Below are 9,200 nucleotides of genomic sequence, written 5' to 3'. Positions count from 1 at the left end.
ATGGACCACCACTTCTGAAGGTCTCGCTGTATGGTGGTACAATATGCCATGTGTGGATTTCATGAGCAATAAAAAGGGTGGAAGTGGTGTTTGTGTTAATCTCTATTCCATTTTTCTGTACATGTTCCGGAACTCTCGAAACCGAGGCGATGCAAAACTTGTTTTGATGTGTGAATATTACCTTTATGCGCCCAAGAGCAATGTCTCAGGTATAAAGACGTCAGCGTTTCGATTCTTATGAGAGTATCCTGATCTTAAAGGAGGATAAAAGCATTTCAACTGTAATCCTTTCCAAACTTACATACTTAAGAAAGATGCACCAGCTACTGGATTTGTTTTATCTCAGCACACCTTGGTTTTCCAATCTCTTCATCATCTGAAAAGCTAATAGGCATCTGTCTTATATTACAGCGTTACCTCTGCTATGCCTCTATCTTGCACAAATAATGTGATCATTATGTCGCTCTAAGTAGTTAAAGATCCACATTTTTTTATTCATTAGTAGTCCAACTCCTGCATACTCCCATCTGATATTGTGTTGATAATTCATCTAACCTAAAAATCCGGTTCCTTACTTCACTAATTCCTACAATATCTAGCGTCAGACCTCTCCACTCTACCTATCTACCTGATGTTGGCAACGAAAATTCCGTGCTCAGAACCGTAGAACACCGGATTTGTTTTTACTTATATCAACATACTCCAATCACTCACCATTACCCCCAATGAGTGACTATTTTGCCTCCATAGTAGTTCCCCCGAGAGGACATCATCACGATTAAACCATATAGCAGAGCTGCATGTCCTCAATAAATATAACAGCTCGTTGCTTTCAGTCGCTCACAGTATCAATATACAAGACCATGTTAACAATTGTTACTGGGCCATATCTGTCAGTTGTCCACACTGGTTCCCGTGTAACTTGAATGACGCCCCTTCTCGCAAACCACAAGTATGTGTGGCCTCTAGACAGATGCTCATCCGATTTTGTGGCACCTACTGAACGACTATATTTATCGTTGAGTCTTGCAAGCCATACCACTGTGACTTCATCCATGGTTCACGGAGGATGTAAAATAACTTATAGACGTGAAAGTAAACTTTAAGTTTTCCCAGCAATGAAAACTAAAGCATGAAACAGGCTGACCTCAGAAAGATGTTTGTGATATGCGTAGGCTGACACCATATCGCACTACATGGAATTTTAGATATACGCAGTGACAGCCGTCCAATTCAGAAATTATTTCATGATTTAATAAAATATTTTGCAAAACACATACGTTTTATATGTTTCAGTGTTAGCTAAATACTAATTTTCTTAATTTAAAAAGAGACAATGTCAACTCTGTTGGGGCTATTGGCTGACATTTGATCTCATTCATTAGTAATGATCTCAGAAAAGTTGGTACCACTGGTCTAATGTTAATCCGCTCTTCAAAGTAGAACAGGCTGAAAGGAGACTCGATAAAAAACTCTGAATTTTGGAACTGGTGTTTGTGTGCCCAATGCAATCTGACACGTTTTTGATTTCTGACCAGTGGAAGCCGACCATAGGACAGGCGTTCCACCGGTCAGGCCCACAGCATTTGGCTTCAAACTTTCGGAGTAGTTCACTCAACAGCTCTACAGCCAGAAGAGTGAATGGACCCCCATTCCAGACTCTGCCACAGAATAAAAACGTGGCACATCGATGTCAGTAATCAGTAACACTAACAACTGCATCATAATTACATTAGATTAGATTTACTATTCATTCCAACTGATTCGTAGTGAGGAGGTCCTCCAGGATGCAGAACATGTCAGAAAAACAATAATACATGACAAATATATACAACTAAAACAAATAAGCTAATGTACCTTCCACAGGTCCCAAGTGGAATGATCGTCAATTTTTTTAATGAACTCTGTATGAAAGGACCATTTTACAACACTCATAGATCGCATTAATGCACTGAATTTAAAATTTAAAAATATATATATTTTTTTTAATTTATAAGGTAATAAACATATAATAGAACTACTACAATACCTATTTACAATGAACACATTACTGCACTGAAATGGTGCAGAAGTTAGATTGTTGGTTCTACCAAGAAATTCATCAATGGAGTAGAAGGAGTTGGCCACCAATACCTCCTTTAGGCTTCTCTTAAAGTGAATTTCATTGGTGGTTAAGCTTTTTCTGGCTGCTGGCAAGTTTTTGAAAATGTGTATTCCTGAATAATGCACACCTTTTTGTACAAGAGTAAGTGACTTTAAATCCTTGTGAAGATTATTTTTATTTCTAGTATTTATTCCATGAACTGAGCTGTTGGTTTGAAAAAGTAATATATTTTCAACGACAAATTTCATTAAGGAATAAATATATTGGGAAGCAGTAGTTAACACCCCTAGTTCTCTAAACAGACCTCTGCCGGATGTTCTTGAGTTCACACCACATATAACTGTTATTACACGTTTTTGTGCCTGGAAAACTTTAGCTTGGCTAGATGAATTACCCCAAAAATAATACCATATGGCATTATGAAGTGAAAGTAAGCATAGTATGCCAGATTTTTCATTTTTATATCCCCTATGTCTGACAGAATTCGCATTGCAAACAGAGATTTGTTCAGATGCTTCAGCAGTTCTGTGGTGTGCTCCTCCCAGTTGAATTTATTATGAAGCTGTAATCCCAAGAATTTAATACTGTCTACTTCTTCTATCTGTTTGTCATCATATGTTAGGCATATACTCGTGGGACACCTCTTACAAGTTCTGAACTGCATGTAGTGTGTTTTTCAAAGTTTAGTGACAAAGAATTCGCTAGGAACTAGTGATTAATCTCCACAAATATTTTATTAGCCTATGTTTCTAAGACTACACTTGATTTGCTATTTATTGCAATGTTTGTATCATAAGCAAACAAAACAAACTTGACATCTGGTAATGTTACTGATGAAAGGTCATTGATATACACAAGAAAAAGTAAGGGCCCTAAGATGGAACCTTGTGGGAAGCCATATGTAATCAGTTCCCAGTTGGACGATGCCTGATAGCTTAATACATGTCTCTTTCCTAATAACACCCTTTGTTTCCTGCCAGAGAAATAAGATTTGAAACATTTTGCAGCATTTCCTGTTACACCATAATATTCTCATTTACTTAAAAGGATATTGTGATTTACACAGTCAAATTCCTATGACAGATAACAAAATTTACCAGTTGCCTGCAACTTTTTGTCTAATGAATTAGGTATATATTCACTGTAAATGTAGATAGCCTACTCAATATCAGAACTCTTTAGAAATCCGAAATGTTATTTGTGATATGATGGTTATAAAGCCGATTGTACATTAACTTTTCTAAAATTTTTGCGAATGCTGGCAAAAGTGAAATCTGACGGAAATTTGACGCTATTTCTTTATCTCTCTTCTTAAACAGTGGCTTAACTTCAGCATATTTAAACCATTCAGCAAATATTCCACTGATAAACGACTGGTTACACAGATAGCTTAATATGTTACTTAACTCAGAATTTCTTTAATTAGCTTTGTTGATATTTCATCATGCCCACTAGATGTTTTTGATTTTAAAGATTTTATAATGGACATTACTTCTGCTGTGGTAGTCAGGGTCAAATTCGTATTATGGAAGTTACTTGAAATGTCTGGTCTGAGGTATCCCATGGCAGCATCTACAGAACCTGACAACCCCATCTTTCCAGTAACAGCTATAAAATGTTTGTTAAAAGGTTCTGCAATATGCACATCTGTCACCAATGTATCATTTACTCTTAATGCTATTTGCCCTCTTCATATCTGGCTCTACCGGTCTCCTCCTTCACTACATCTCATATTGTCTTTATTTTGTTATCTGATATGACTGCCTTTCTCTTGTAATATATTTGCTTTGATGTCCGTATTACAGTCTTTAATATTTTGCAGTATTTCTTGTAAAGTGCTATAGCATCAACATGAGAACTGTTTCGGATTGACAGACACAGTTTTCTTTTAGTTTTAGAAGATACCTCTATTCCTTGAGTAAACCATGGCTTCTTTGCAGACTTTGCTCTAACCTTGGTTAGTTTTGGAGGAAAACAGTGTTGAAATAGAGTAAGCACTTTATTAGCAAAAGTGTTATATTTTTCATTCATGCCATGAGCACTGTAAACATCATTCCAGTGAATGCCTCTGAGGAGTGTTCTAAAATAATCAATTTTTGGCTTATTGATTACCCTCTTGAGTTGAGATTTAACAGATTTTATATCCTGTTCAGTATTAACATTTAACATAATAAACTGCATGTCATGGTCTGAGAGGCCATTGACTATTCGTTTTATAATATAGTTCTGTTCATTGAACTTTTCTATAGAGACATTATCAGTGGCTGTTTTTGAGCAATTGGTTACCCAAGTTGGGAACTTTACAGTGGGAATGATAGTGTTACTAATTCAAATAAGTTCTTATTTTGAGAGTTTTTTAGCAAACCTACCTTGAAGTCACCAGCAACCACTGTTTCTTTGTTTTTGATTATTAAATGGGCCAGTACAGCTTCAAGGTGGTTTATGGACAGATTTACGTTACCTGCAGGTGCTCGATACACACTTTTTATGAAATTCTACTTCAGTTGCACATGTTCCATATGCTGTTCCAGGCAAAATTTATAAATGTCTTATGTTCTTTAATTTATGATAGTTCCTGATGAATGTGGCAGCTCCTCCTTTCTCCATTTCTGTCCTACAAAAGTGAGATACTAACCTAATGAAATGATAATTAACTGAACACCCTAGCTGCAAGCAGGCGTTGATACACTTCACTGGGGACATGTTGAAAATGTGTGCCCCGACCGGGACTCGAACCCGGGATCTCCTGCTTACATGGCAGACGCTCTATCCATCTGAGCCACCGCGGGCACAGAGGATAGTGCGTCTGCAGGGACTTATCCCTTGCACGCTCCCCGTGAGATCCACATTCCCAACATGTCCACAACACTACATTCGTAGTGCGCCTAATAGATGTTTGCCCATCATACTCATTACTCGTGGCAGATTAATCTACCAAGTCCCGCACGAGTTCGGGCATAGCGTGTGCGTTCGCACAATAATGGCCCTTGAATATCCAATGGCACGTAGTTTTTATTGCCTGCACACCTACCTATCATTTGCAGAACAGACTTCCATGTGGACGATGAATGATGCAACCACAGAAGAAAAAATTGAAATGACCATGATTTACGGTGAATGTAGGAGAAATGATGAGGCTGCTGATGCCTTGTACGCCGAGCGTTTTCCAGAGAAAGCTCCCTCTCGTTCGTTCTTTCACCATGTTGTGAACACCTTTATGTCTGATGGCAGCATACAGACTGGCAAAGGGAAACGAAACAAATGTGTTACTGGAGAGGCTAATGAAGTAGCTGTACTAGCAGCTCTGCATCACAACCACGGATAAGCGCTAGGCAATTACAACGCGACTACGGTATGTCCGTAGGTAGTATTCTCACAATCCTGCAACGTCATGAGTATCATCTGTACCACGTGTCACTGCATCAAGAACTTCATGGCGCCGATTTCCATAACCGGGTACGTCATCAAATGCAAACGACCACCACGTTCTTTGCCGAGGTATTATTTTCTGATGAGTCTACATTCACAAACCATGGTAGCGTTGACTGGCATAACATGCATTACTTGGAGTGTAAACAAAACCCACTTGTGACGGAAAGTTGACCATCAGCGTCCTTAGTCGTGTAACGTATGGTGTGGCATCGTGGGGATCCAACTCATTGTTCCATATTTTATTCACAGCAAGTCGAATCGAACGTTTTTGGAACAGGAACTATCGGTACTACTGCAAAATGTTGCCCTGGACGTTCAACAACGTATGTGGTTTCAGCTTGACGGTTGTCCAGCACATTACGCAATTGAAGCACGGGATGTATTAGACCGTCTTTACACTTCTCGGTGGATCGGTGAGGTGGCCCTCTAGGTCGCCGGATTTGTAGTCGCCGTATTTCTTTCTGTGGGGATATTCAAAAGATAATGTGTACCAGCAAGTACCAACAGGCCGTGGAGACATGATAGACCGCATCAGAAACACGTGTGCGAACATTCCCGCAGATATGCTTTTGTCCTGTGTACGGTCATTTGGAAAGCGGAGCATTGAGTCTACTGAAGTTGGCGATACAACTTTTAAACACTTACTCTAACTGGAAAAGTAGAGTAGCGTTCTCCTCGAGCCACGGTCACAGTGGCGCGTCGTCTAGTCCCCTGTTCGATATCTCGGAGCAATATGACGTTGCGAATGGGGTTTCCAATTAGAAGTTACGAAATACTGGCCAGAACTACCCTCGCAGTATGGAGGTGGGGTCTCACGTACCATTGGATATTGAAGAGACCTTGAGTAGCATCGTGTACACATTTCTATTCCTCCGGTTATAGCGCCATCTGTGGCGAAACGAATAAAATGCTTCAAACAAACCATGTGTAGATTTTGCCGTAGACTCGTAATCTGCAATAAAATATGGGGATTCCCACAGAATATTTCAAAGTAACCCCACCCCTCCCCCTATCATCCATGCATGGGGTGAGGAGTCGAGTATGGTATCACTGGATGTCGCCCTACGAGACAAACAAATTGGAACTATAACTTTTTTGATCACATGTGTAGTTTTCGAGGTATTTTAATGTCTTCAGTCGCAGTGCACACCCTGTATATAACTACGTCCATGAAACTGCTAAAGGGCAGGCAACAACTCACAAGTAGTCTTCTTCCCTCTCACTCCACTTGCTATGTTTATAAAATGATACATAAATGAATTTATGAGGAAGCATAAATGCATTTCCTTAAGATTGGTAATCATTTTGTTAATGATGACTACATACACTATGTGATCAAAAGTATCCGGACACCTGGCTGAAAATGACCTACAAGTTCGTAGCTCCCTCCATCGGTAATGCTGGAATTCAGTATGGTGTTGGCCCACCCTTAGCCTTGATGAGAGCTTCCACTCTCGCAGGCATACGTTCAGTCAGATGCTGAAAGTTTTCTTGGGGAATGGCAGCCCATTCTTCGCGGAGTGCTGCACTGTGAAGAGGTATCGATTTCGGTCGGTGAGGCCTGGCACCAAGTCGGCGTTCCAAAACATCCCAAATGCGTTCTATAGCATTCAGGTCAGGACTCTGTGTAGGCCAGTCCATTACAGGGATGTTATTGTCGTGTAACCACTCCGCTACAGGCCGTGCATTACGAACAAGTTGGTTGGTTGTTTTGGGGAAGGAGACCAGACAGCGAGGTCATCGGTCTCATCGGATTAGGGAAGGACGGGGAAGGAAGTCGACCGTGCCCTTTGATAGGAACCATCCCGGCATTTGCCTGGAGCTATTTAGGGAAATCACGGAAAACCTAAATCAGGATGGCCGGACGCGGGATTGAACCGTCTTCCTCCCGAATGCGAATCCAGTGTTACGAACAGGTGCTCGGTCGTGTTGAAAGATGCAATCGCCAGCCCCGAATTGCTCTTCAACAGTGCGAAGCAAGAAGGTTCTTAAAACATCAATGTAGGCCTGTACTGTGATAGTGTCACGCTAAACAAGGGGTGCAAGCTCCCTCCATGAAAAACACGACAACTCCATAACACCACCGCCTCCGAATTTTACTGTTGGCACGACACACGCTGGCAGACGACTTTCGCTGGGAATTCGCCATACCGACACCCTACCATCGGATCGCCACATTGTGTTCCGTGACTCGTCACTCCACACAACGTTTTTCCACTGTTCAATGCTGCAATGTTTACGCTCCTTACAGCAAGCGAGGCGTCGTTTGGCAATTACCAGCGTGATGTGTTGCTCGTGAGCAGCCGCTCGACCATGAAATCCAAGTTTTCTCACCTCCCGCCTGTCATAGTACTTGCAGTGGATTCTGACGCAGCTTGTAATTCCTAGTTGATGGTCTGGACAGATGTCTGCTTGCTACACATTAGGACCCTCTTGAACTGTTCGCGGTCTCTGTCAGTCAACATACGAGCTCGGCCTGTACGCTTTTGTGCTTTACGTGTACCTTCACGTTTCCAGTTCACTATCACATCGGAAACAGTGGGCCTAGGGATGTTTAGGAGTGTGGAAATCTTGCGTACAGACGTATGACACAAGTGACACCCAATCACATGACCACTTCGAAGTCTGTGAGTTCCGCGCAGCGTCCCATTCTGCTCTCTCAAATGGTTCAGATGGCCCTGAGAACTATGGGACTTAACTTCTGAGGTCATCAGTCCCCTAAAACTTAGAACTACTTAAACCTAACTAACCTAAGGACATCACACACATCCATGTCCGAGGCAGGATTCGAACCTGCGGTCGCGCGGTTCCAGACTGTAGCGCCTAGAACCGCTCGGCCACCCCGACCGGCAGTCTGCTCTCTCACGATGTCTAATGGCTACTGAGGTCGCTGATATGGAGTACCTGGCAGTAGGTGGTAGCACAATGCACCTAATATGAAAAACGTATATGTTTAGGGGTGTCCGGATACTTTTGATCACATAGTATAGTGAACTCTGCTGTACTGTGAACCAATAGTGAGAAAACAGGAAGGACTCGAATATAAGGTTTGAGTTCATTAAGTATACGTTTTGTAAATACAGAGAAATAAATCAATGTGCTATGGAGGAGTAAAAAAGAAAAGTTCTTAGGTAATGAATAAAGTATAAATATACAAGACGTGATTACAGTGTATCATTACCACCAGCCATAAACCAAACCACAGAAGGGCAATATAATGAGCCACAGCATAGAGCTGAGTCATTTCACACTGGGCAGCCTTCCTCAGTGACCAGACTGCTGCCACCAGAATCTATTATCACCATCTCAGGAACTCTGTCGTATTTTGCCACTGTCGCTCTATCCTGCTGCACCGCCATGGACGTCGACTCCATATCAAGCGCTCACTCCTACGTGATTTATTCAGGAACACTGAGGGAGCATATTCGAAGTGCGATTGTAATACATTTTCTTCAGACAGAAAAGCTTACGTCCACAGATCAGGATGGATTTAGAAAGCATCGCTCATGCGAAACTCAGCATGGCCTTTTCTCGCGCGATGTCCTGCTAGCTAGCCAGGAATGAAAGGCAAAGAGCCCACTCCAAATTCCCAGATTTTCGGAAAGAATTTGACACAGTGCCCCACTGTACACTGTTAACGAAGGTCTGAGCGTACAGAATAGGT

The 9,200-nt window shown here is 41.5% G+C and overlaps 1 non-coding gene across 1 annotated transcript; it reads right to left on the bottom strand.

Annotated features, from left to right (window-relative positions):
* Positions 1-4,819: 4,819 nt before the first annotated feature.
* Trnat-ugu (transfer RNA threonine (anticodon UGU)) lies at positions 4,820-4,894 on the bottom strand. The gene has a single exon. It is a non-coding gene; the product is annotated as a tRNA-Thr (tRNA).
* Between the last annotated feature and the right edge of the window lie 4,306 nt (positions 4,895-9,200).

The sequence above is a fragment of the Schistocerca nitens genome, chromosome 4 (genome assembly GCF_023898315.1).
Source record: "Schistocerca nitens isolate TAMUIC-IGC-003100 chromosome 4, iqSchNite1.1, whole genome shotgun sequence".
Taxonomy (NCBI): Eukaryota; Metazoa; Arthropoda; class Insecta; order Orthoptera; family Acrididae; genus Schistocerca; species Schistocerca nitens.
Note: the sequence above shows the minus strand (reverse complement) of the source record. Positions and strands in the feature narration are given on the sequence as shown.